Source organism: Chrysochloris asiatica, unplaced genomic scaffold, assembly GCF_000296735.1.
Source record: "Chrysochloris asiatica unplaced genomic scaffold, ChrAsi1.0 scaffold00094, whole genome shotgun sequence".
Lineage (NCBI taxonomy): Eukaryota > Metazoa > Chordata > Mammalia > Afrosoricida > Chrysochloridae > Chrysochloris > Chrysochloris asiatica.
The window spans coordinates 9619405-9628354 of NW_006408612.1; the positions used below are offsets into that span (position 1 = coordinate 9619405).

The 8950-nt window shown below is 41.4% G+C and overlaps 1 pseudogene; it reads right to left on the reverse strand.

Annotated features, from left to right (window-relative positions):
* Positions 1–2068: 2068 nt before the first annotated feature.
* Positions 2069–6405, reverse strand: LOC102840475 (annotated as a pseudogene).
* Positions 6406–8950: the final 2545 nt, after the last annotated feature.

An 8950-nucleotide genomic window follows, 5' to 3' on the forward strand; every position in this document is an offset into this window, starting at 1 on the left:
TATGAGTCGGTTCCAACTCGATGGCACCTGACAACAACAATTTCACTTAACATAATGCCCTCAAGGTTCATCCATGTTATGCAGTGGCTTGCAGCTTCCTTGTTATTCTTCAAGGTAGCATAATATTCCATTGTGTGTATGTACCACAGTTTGTGTATCCATTTAATTTTTAGTATATTCCACTCATCTATTTTGTCTACTTTTGTTTGTGTAGTTTTCAAAATGTTTGATAGTCTGTGTATTCCCTGAATTAGTGCCCTCACATTTATTCCTATTTTTTCATTGATGGCCTTCATAATTCTGGGATTCACATTTAGGTCTTTAATCCATGCTGAGTTGGTTTTTGTATAAGGTGTGAGGTGTAGGTCTTGTTTCAGTCTTTTGCATATCGCTTTCCAGTTCTGCCAACACCATCTGTTGAAGAGCTATCACCTCCCCATGCGACATATTTAGGTGTTTTGTCAAAAATCAGTTGGTTGTGTGTAGATGGGTTAATTTCTGGATTCTTGATTCTGTTTCATTGATCTTTGTATCTTTCATTGTACTAGTACCAAGCTGTTTTGACCACTGTAGCCGTATAATAATTTTGAAGTCAGAGAGTTAGAGGCCTCCAATCTTATTCTTCTTGTTAAGCAGTGCTTTGTTTATCCTGGGTCTCTTTCCTTTCCATATAAAATTTGTAATTATTTTTTCCATATCTTTGAAGAATGTTGTTGGAATCTGGACTGGGATTGCATTATATGTGTATTCTTCAGACCTGTGTTCCCATCCTCCAATCTCCTGCTGATGACTCCTATGGACTATTCTTAACCAGAAACCAGAAGGAAAGGGAGCGTGGGTGGGGCTGTCTCCAATAATCAGCTTCCTAGAGCAAAGGATTCTGGTAGCATAGTGGTTATGAATCGGCCTGCGAACCGCAAGGTCAGCAGTTTGAAACTACCAGCTCTCTGTGGGAGAAAGGTGAGGCGTTCTGCTCCTGAAAAGATTTACAGCCTCAGAAACCCTGTACAGGGTTGCTATGAGTCGGAACTGACTCCATGGCACACAGCCACAGCCATAGAGCACAGGACAGAAGTGGGGAGGGTACACCTATAAGATCAGACAGGGATATCCAGTGTAGAAACCAAGAAAACATGGGAAACAGACTTTCCCTTCATTAGTTGAAAACAAAAAAAAATCACTACAGGTAGCAAAAGCTGTTGTCTTAGAGCCAGTAACATCATCTTTGCTTATGAAAAAAAAAAAAAAAAAAAGTGAAAGACAGTTGTGGAGTGTCACTACTGGCATGGACTCTGTTTTTAGATCTTAAACTCACATTCCTTACTGAGCTTCATGAAAGTACTTTTTCCTATATCTAGTAACTTATTTTTTAAATCTTACCCCTTCCTTAAGGAGCTCTGGTAGCGTAGTGGTTGCGAATCGGGCTGCGACTCTCACGGTCAGCAGTTCGAAACTACTAGTTGTTCCGTGGCAGAAAGATGAGGCTTTCTGCTCCCGTGAAGATTTACAGCCTCAGAAACCCTGTGCAGGGTCACTATGGGTCAGAACCGACGCCATGGTCCGTAACAACAACAACACTTAAAAATAAATAAAAGAAGATCTGCTAGGATAGTTATTATTCACGTGGCTGCTAACCAAAAGGTTGGTGTTCAAACCCCCCAGCCAGTGTGTGGGGGAAAAATGCAGCCGTCTGCATTCTTAATGCTTGCAACCTTGAACACCCTATGGAGCAGTTCTACGGTCAGTTGGAATCCTCTGGTAGCGTAGTGGTTACGAATCAGGCTGCGAACCTTAAGGTCAGCGGTTCGAAACTACCAGCCGCTCCGCGGGAGAAAGATGAGGCTTTCTACTCCCGTAAGGATTTACACCCTCGGAAACCCTGTACAGGGTCGCTATGGGTCGGAACCGACTCGACGGCACTTAACAACAACAACAACAGGGTAAAGAAATGTAGGCAGGAAAGAGAATATTGAAGAAAATGTATATTCTATCAAATTGTTATTCCTTCCTTCCTGTGTCCTCCCTTTTATATTCAACACATGTTCAACTACCAGGTGTGGAGCACCAGCTAGAGGCTGGGTCCCAGTAGAACAGAGCACAGGAGGCCCGGTAGAGGAAACAACTGCTGAGCAACCAATGCCTGGGGGCAAGTAGCCTAGGAAGAGAAGTAAAACCAAGAAAAATGTAAAGATGAGGTATCTGACATTTAAGGGAAAAGTCCAAAATTAGTTAAGAAGGACTGCTATTTCAGGATTCAAAACCTCTGAATAACAAAACTTCTGAAAAAGGAAGTGATGGTAGCACGGGGTATCCTGCTGGTTTATCTCCCTGCCCAGTACTTCCCCATTCCCATGCTCTGTGCGGCCACACATGGCAGGGACACATAGCAGCATGCTCCCCACAGGTTCTGTGAGACACATGGCTATGTTGACACACAGCTACCCTGCCTCTATGAAGTAAATAAACCAGACCACAGACTTATTCTCTGAGACCGACTTCAATCTAACCAATTTCTCCAAACGCTGTGGCTCAAGAGGTCAGGAGGTTTTATTTACTTATTTTTTTCCAGCCCCCATCCCACCTTGAGGCCAGGAGTGTGGCCTGAGGCAGGCATAATCTAACCTCATGTGACTTCTACTGAGTGATATGCAAGCCCTTGCTCAGAGACTGACCATGTAAACTTGTGTTTGCTGCCACTTCCCCACACTGGACTTCTGAGCTATAACAAGCAACTGTGGGACCCTTAATGAAAGGTCCTGCTCATGTATGACCAGTGCAGAGACACAGATGGGATTTAGACACCCAACTGGTCCCCATTTGCCAGGAACTTTCCTGGTTTTAGCACTAAAAGTCCCACGTCCTAGGAAACCCCCTCTGACCTGGGCAAATCAGGATGACTGGTCCCTCTAAAATCAACACCCCTAATCTTTGGTACCTGAATATTAGTTTGCTTAACTGTAAAATGCTGTGGTTGGCCAACAGGGCTTCTAAAGATATTGTCACATATAAACTGTCTATGATTCATCTTCATGATCCTTACCTAATCATCTGAAACCTGACTCCCAAGCGAAATCCTCTTGATGTAAAACCTGAGTTTATGCAATCAAACTAATCATAAGTGTATTCATGGGAGATGTTAGTAGGGTTCATTGAAGAATTTTCCTCTTGGAAAAAGGTATGTGGCCTTGGCTGAGAGGCTTTTAACAGTTGTGATTTCATCTGGGGAAATGGAATCTGTGCATCATCCTGAGAAAAAAGTATTTTAAGTAGTTTAGGTTTGGAGACACCTATCCTGAAAAAGTTGCTTTGATGGGCTAATTTCAACTGCACAGTAGGAATGGTGGCCACAGGCAGCACCATATTGTCCTACTTGGGTCAAAGTTCATGCTATACCATGAATAATGCCTAGCTGAATCCAGAGACTGCAGCAGAAAGGAAATCTACTTTTTTGGTGTGTTTTTTTAAAGCTGCATTTGCTCCAAGCTTGGGTCTGTAATTTGAAATACGGGTACACAACTATCATTTTGAGGCAGTTGAGAGTTCAAACTCTGTGAAGTCCCCACCTACAGATTCTGGGACATTTGGCAAATGATAGATAGGCTGAATCATATGAACTTGCCAATATTCAAACTTTTTTAACCATCTAAAAACAGGAATTCCACATAGTTCAGCCTAATAACTGATTCTATTTTTGCCGTAGTTACCTCATGAGTGAAATGCAGGTATGCACTGACCTGGGAGAATATTGTAAAGACTAAATGAGAGAAAACACATAAAGCTAGCAGGATAGTCTCTGGCTGATAGTCTGTGATTATAAAACCAACTGTATTACCACCACCATTGCTGGGGAAACAGTGTACAGTGTACAGGACAAACAGACTTCATCAGCGGAATCCAGGGACCCAGGCAGTCTCTAAGACAAGTTGGTCACCCTGATGGAACTGTAGAACTTCATTGTAAGCTCAGGGTTAGGAAAGGACAACATAGCTCTGAACACAGATTTTCAGGTCATTTGGAGAAGTAAAGGTTTGGTTTTTCCTCACAGTACAAAATAATCAATTCCAAGGCACAGCAAAAACTCTTTTATGATGGAGTTTTGCTCTAACATTATAGGGCCACAAATTTAGCCTTATATTTGTGTCTGTAACAACCACACAATGTGGCCATTTTATTCTATTTAGTTATATGTTCACATACACATATACCCCCTAATTAAGATGGTCCCATGCTTATCTGAGTAAAAAAAAAAGTTACATTGATTTCTTCTCTCAATAACTAACAGAAAATAATGAAGAGAGAGGAAACATCAAAAATTTGCAGCAGTATTATCATCATAATTAAATAAAACTTATTAACTTAAGGAAACCCACTTGGGCTTTTTATAGCTCATGTTCTTGTTTAGTGCTGTCGAGTTGGTTCCAACCCATAGCAACCCTGTATAAGGTTTCCAAGGAGCAGCTGGTGAGCTTGAACTGCTGACCTTGCAGTTCAAATGGCTTTGCAGTCTGGCACATTAACCCACAGTGCCACACCAGGACTCTGGCCCATAGAACCTAGGAAATCATTTCCTTAAGTAAAATGAGGAAGTGCATCTTTACGTCTCTTGATCTTTTTCTTCCTTATAGCACTCCTGTGTTTTCTCTTCATGTTCATTCCCTTGATACTGAAACAATCTGTTCGGAAAACAAGGAACACTTCAGTCCTTAGTTCAGCTGATCACCAAGTAAACCATCTGACTCCATGGCCTGCATTCCCCACTATGCTGATCCCAGACATATGATGTGAGAAAGCTAAAAAAATAAAAGAAAAGAAAGGAAGGGAAAAAAAAACCCTTGACCCTGGCTTGGTTTAAACTCTCTTCCAAGCAGGCATCTTTCAAATGTGAGAAAGTTCAGCTTTCAATATGTATTAACAAAAAGTGTTTACAACGAAATGCCTGGTTGTGTCTAATAATGGCTTTGCTTTTTGAGTGAATTCCTTCCTGGTGACAAAGTCTGAGCTTTTGAACTTCTGGGTATGGCTAGGTAGGGCATTTTTGCTTGGCTTGGCTCTCTTAAGTGGGTAGAAAAGGCTTGGTTAGGCACCTGGTATTTGTGGCCAGTAATTATACTGCAATTGTTACTGTGCATTACCGAAACTTTGTTTTTTGACCAAAAGCCAACTGTAGTCTTTAAAACAAACATCTTTTGAAAGTCTAGTGTGCTTTGAAATGATTTTTAAATCAACTTCACAAATAGGATCTGGTACAAGTCAGATTTTAACTGTGTTTTGCATTTACACAGTATTTCTTTGCCTGTCACTCTGTCTGAACTTTTTTAGCTCTTACAATACATCTATGATCTTTCCACTTCAGTGTCTTAATGCTTCCTTTCCTTCCACCTCTGTGAATGTTCTATACAAGGACATGTTTCCCTGGGAGCAGATTTACTCTAGGGTGTGTGCTCATAATTGAGGCAGGGGACATGATAAACACTTAAACAGCCAGACAAACAAATGATCTTGGCCACATTTAAAAGACTAGCAAATATCCATGGACAGGATTTCACAGCTGAGGAGAACAAATCTCAATTCCTAAGTGAAAACTTGATCACCAGGGTTGGAGCCATGGGGGTTGTTGAGGTGGGGGGAAGATGGGACATTTATAGACCCAGTAGACAGGAGGGCTCTAAACTACAAATTCCCCCACATAATGCTCCTTCCCTTCACTGTTACCTTCAGAATCATGACACAGATGTTTACCTCACAAGGACCTATGTTCAATGTGATTCACATGTGATGGAGAACTGTTGACTTTTTGGAATTCCCCTATCCCCTCCTCCCCATCTCTGTCCCTATATGGCAGGTCGGGGAATGACACGATAGGATTAAAAGCAAAACAAGAACCACAAAGTTTCTGTGAGTTGTGTTTTGTGTTACAAAATCCTTCAGAGGACTGGAGAGGGTTTGGAGTCGAGTCAAAGTCTGTGGAAGAAAAGTGTCTTGAGGAGCATGGGACTTCCCTGGAAGACTAGAAACCCTTCTTCAGCTGAGGTGAGAGGAGCAAAAGATCAAAGGTGAGCTAGGCAAAGGTCTAAGTAGGCCCCACCTACCTTATCTCTCTCCCTCAAGGAGGTAACAAGTCTGCGTGTGGTGGGTCTACAGACTTTCCAGACCCTGGAGTGGCCCCAAAGTAACAGGGACACATATGAGCCAAGCAAACAGCAATGAGGAACAGTAAAGGAAGATGAGAAAGAAGTGTTGCCATTTTGTTGATGCCTCCTCAAAGACCTGACTTGAGAAACAAATGGATCTCCTAATACCTTGGCACTACCTAACTCCTCCACAGTCCCATGCCAAACTTAGACACAGCCTCAAAAGTGAAGAAACTAAAAAAAGATGAAAGTACTTGCTGACACCTTCCAACATAGAGTGGGAGCTTGAAATATAAACTAGATTGATTTATAGAATTATAAAGAACTATATCTTTCTTATGTACTTGATCTTGTTATTTACTAAGCTCTGTGCTTCATCTAGTCAGAGCTTTTGGAGAAGACTGTATAGTGGAAATACCAGTCACCTGAGAGCGAGAGAAAAGAGTTCTGCCACTCAGATGACTTGAGTAAGTCACTTAAGTTGATGACTTTGAGTAAGTCACTTAATCCCTTGGAGCCATTGGTAAAATGTGGGTAATGAGACCTCTCCTGACAATGATAGCACCGTTGTGCAGAATGGGATGCCATGTATGTATGTATGCACTCTCAGAACTGCCATCGTGAGGGGGTAGGTGGGCAATGAGGGAGTCTGATGTTGTTGTTACTAAGTATCATCCAGTTGTTTTTGATTTATAGCAACCCTGTGTAGGGTTTCCAAGGAGTGGCTGGTGGGTTTGAACCACTGACCTTGCAGGTAGCAGTATTACTAAATGCAAAGTTTGATTAGAAGAAAACTACTACATAAAAATTCCACCTTGTAGGAATTTATAGCAAAAACTTGTTAGATACTCATCAATTTCATTTTCTCTTTCTGGTAATACAAGAAGACAACATTTCCTAACTTCCTGTAGTCAGGATTCTGACTGATGGCATGCAGGCAGAAGTAACAGAGCATTTGCAGACCTACCCACAAATTCCCCCTGTGTAGTCTTATCTCTTCTCTCCCTGTGGCAACAGATGAGACCAAATGTTAAAGATGATAGCATCTTAAGATGAAAGAGGCCTGAATCCCCAAGGCACTGCATGGAAAAGAGTCACCCACAGCCCCCTACCGATACTGGCTTGTGATGTAAGATAGAAACTCTGATCATGTTTAGTCACTGATACTTTTGGGTTTACATGTTAATATACTTTAGCTAGGATGTATTAGCTAGACTAATATGTAATGTTATTATATGTAATATATGTATATTATATTTATATATCATGTATGGAGTCCCAGGATGGTATAAGAAGTTAAGGTACTTAGCTGCTAACCGAAAGATTGGAGGTTCAAGTTCACCCAGAGGTGCCTCATAAGAAAAGTCTGGTGATCTGCTGTGCCAAAAATCAGCTATTGAAAACCCCATGGAACATAGTCTACTCTGAAATATGTGGGTCACTATGCATCTGAACTGACTCCATGGTAACTGGTTTTTTAAATGTACATCTGCATACATATATACACATACATATATATACATCTAAATGTACATCTGCATACACACACGCACACACACACACACACACACATATATATATATATGCATCTAAATGTACATCTGCATACATATATACACATCAAATATATGGAGTGGCTCAAATGATCCCTTTCCTCCAAATTGTGAAGAACATAAAAGTTCAATTTGTGGTGATCTTTGGCAAAGATGGTCACAAACACAAATGACATTCACTCTTGTGTCTGGCTTGCTCAGTGGAAGCACATTCACTTAGAAACCTAAGGAGAATCTCTCACCTGGAGTTGACAGGCAATAGTTCTGTGATGCCTTCTCTAGCTCCTGAGGTTTTACTTTACTGATCGGCTGCACAGTCTCAGCTGGGAGGTAATGCTCCCTCCCCATCTCAAGCTCTCCATGGACACTTAGAGAAGACCCAAGAGATGTTCTCGGATCCAGGCAATGAGGAAAAGTGGTTCTACAGAGAGCACAGCTGTTACAAAACATCTCAAAGCAGTAGGTTTTGTACATTTGCTTAGTGCCATCTCCATTCCCTAAACAGTTCCAACACACACATATTTAACTTCTGCTCAAGCCATCAGAGCAGTTGGCACCACTGACTGTACTGACACAGTGAAATCTCCCTCCAATCCTGGAGGCTGTCTATCTGCAGAATTTTCTCCAGAAACCACAATCTTTGTCCAGGGATGGAAAGACAGTCCACTTATCTTTAATGTTCTGAACTTAATGACTTCTGTCTGGTCACTCACCACTCCCTTTCTGGATAAAGCTTTAATCTAATGCCTTTGGACTAGTGGGAAACATCTATAAGGAAGGTTGGACACTTATTTATTCCACTTAACAAAGACTACCCTCTTTTGGGTAGAGAACCTGGCCCAGTGGACATGCAAAAATGGGCCATTAGGCACACAGTATGAACGAAGAACCATGAATACAATGGTAAATCTGTTAGCACAACTGGATGAAATCTCAACACTCTTATTCTATTAAAGTAGCAGCTATAGCTTCATCTTTAAATAAATGGTACTGACCTTCAGAAAAAGGAAGCACTAATATATTTTCTATAGGGATGTGTAGTAATAGCAGTAGTAATACTGCACTCAGAATTTGAAGCTGGAGAATAAAGGTACTTTATCCATTTTCAGTTCTCGCAGCGAGAACTTCGAGCAGCAGCGAGACGTGTAGTGTGGAGCTCCAACAACAACACGGAATACTGAGCCACAAGGCTGTTTAACTTTTTTGTTTGTTTGTTTGTTTGTTTGTTTGTTTAACCACTACACTACCAGGACTTCCTTGAAGATG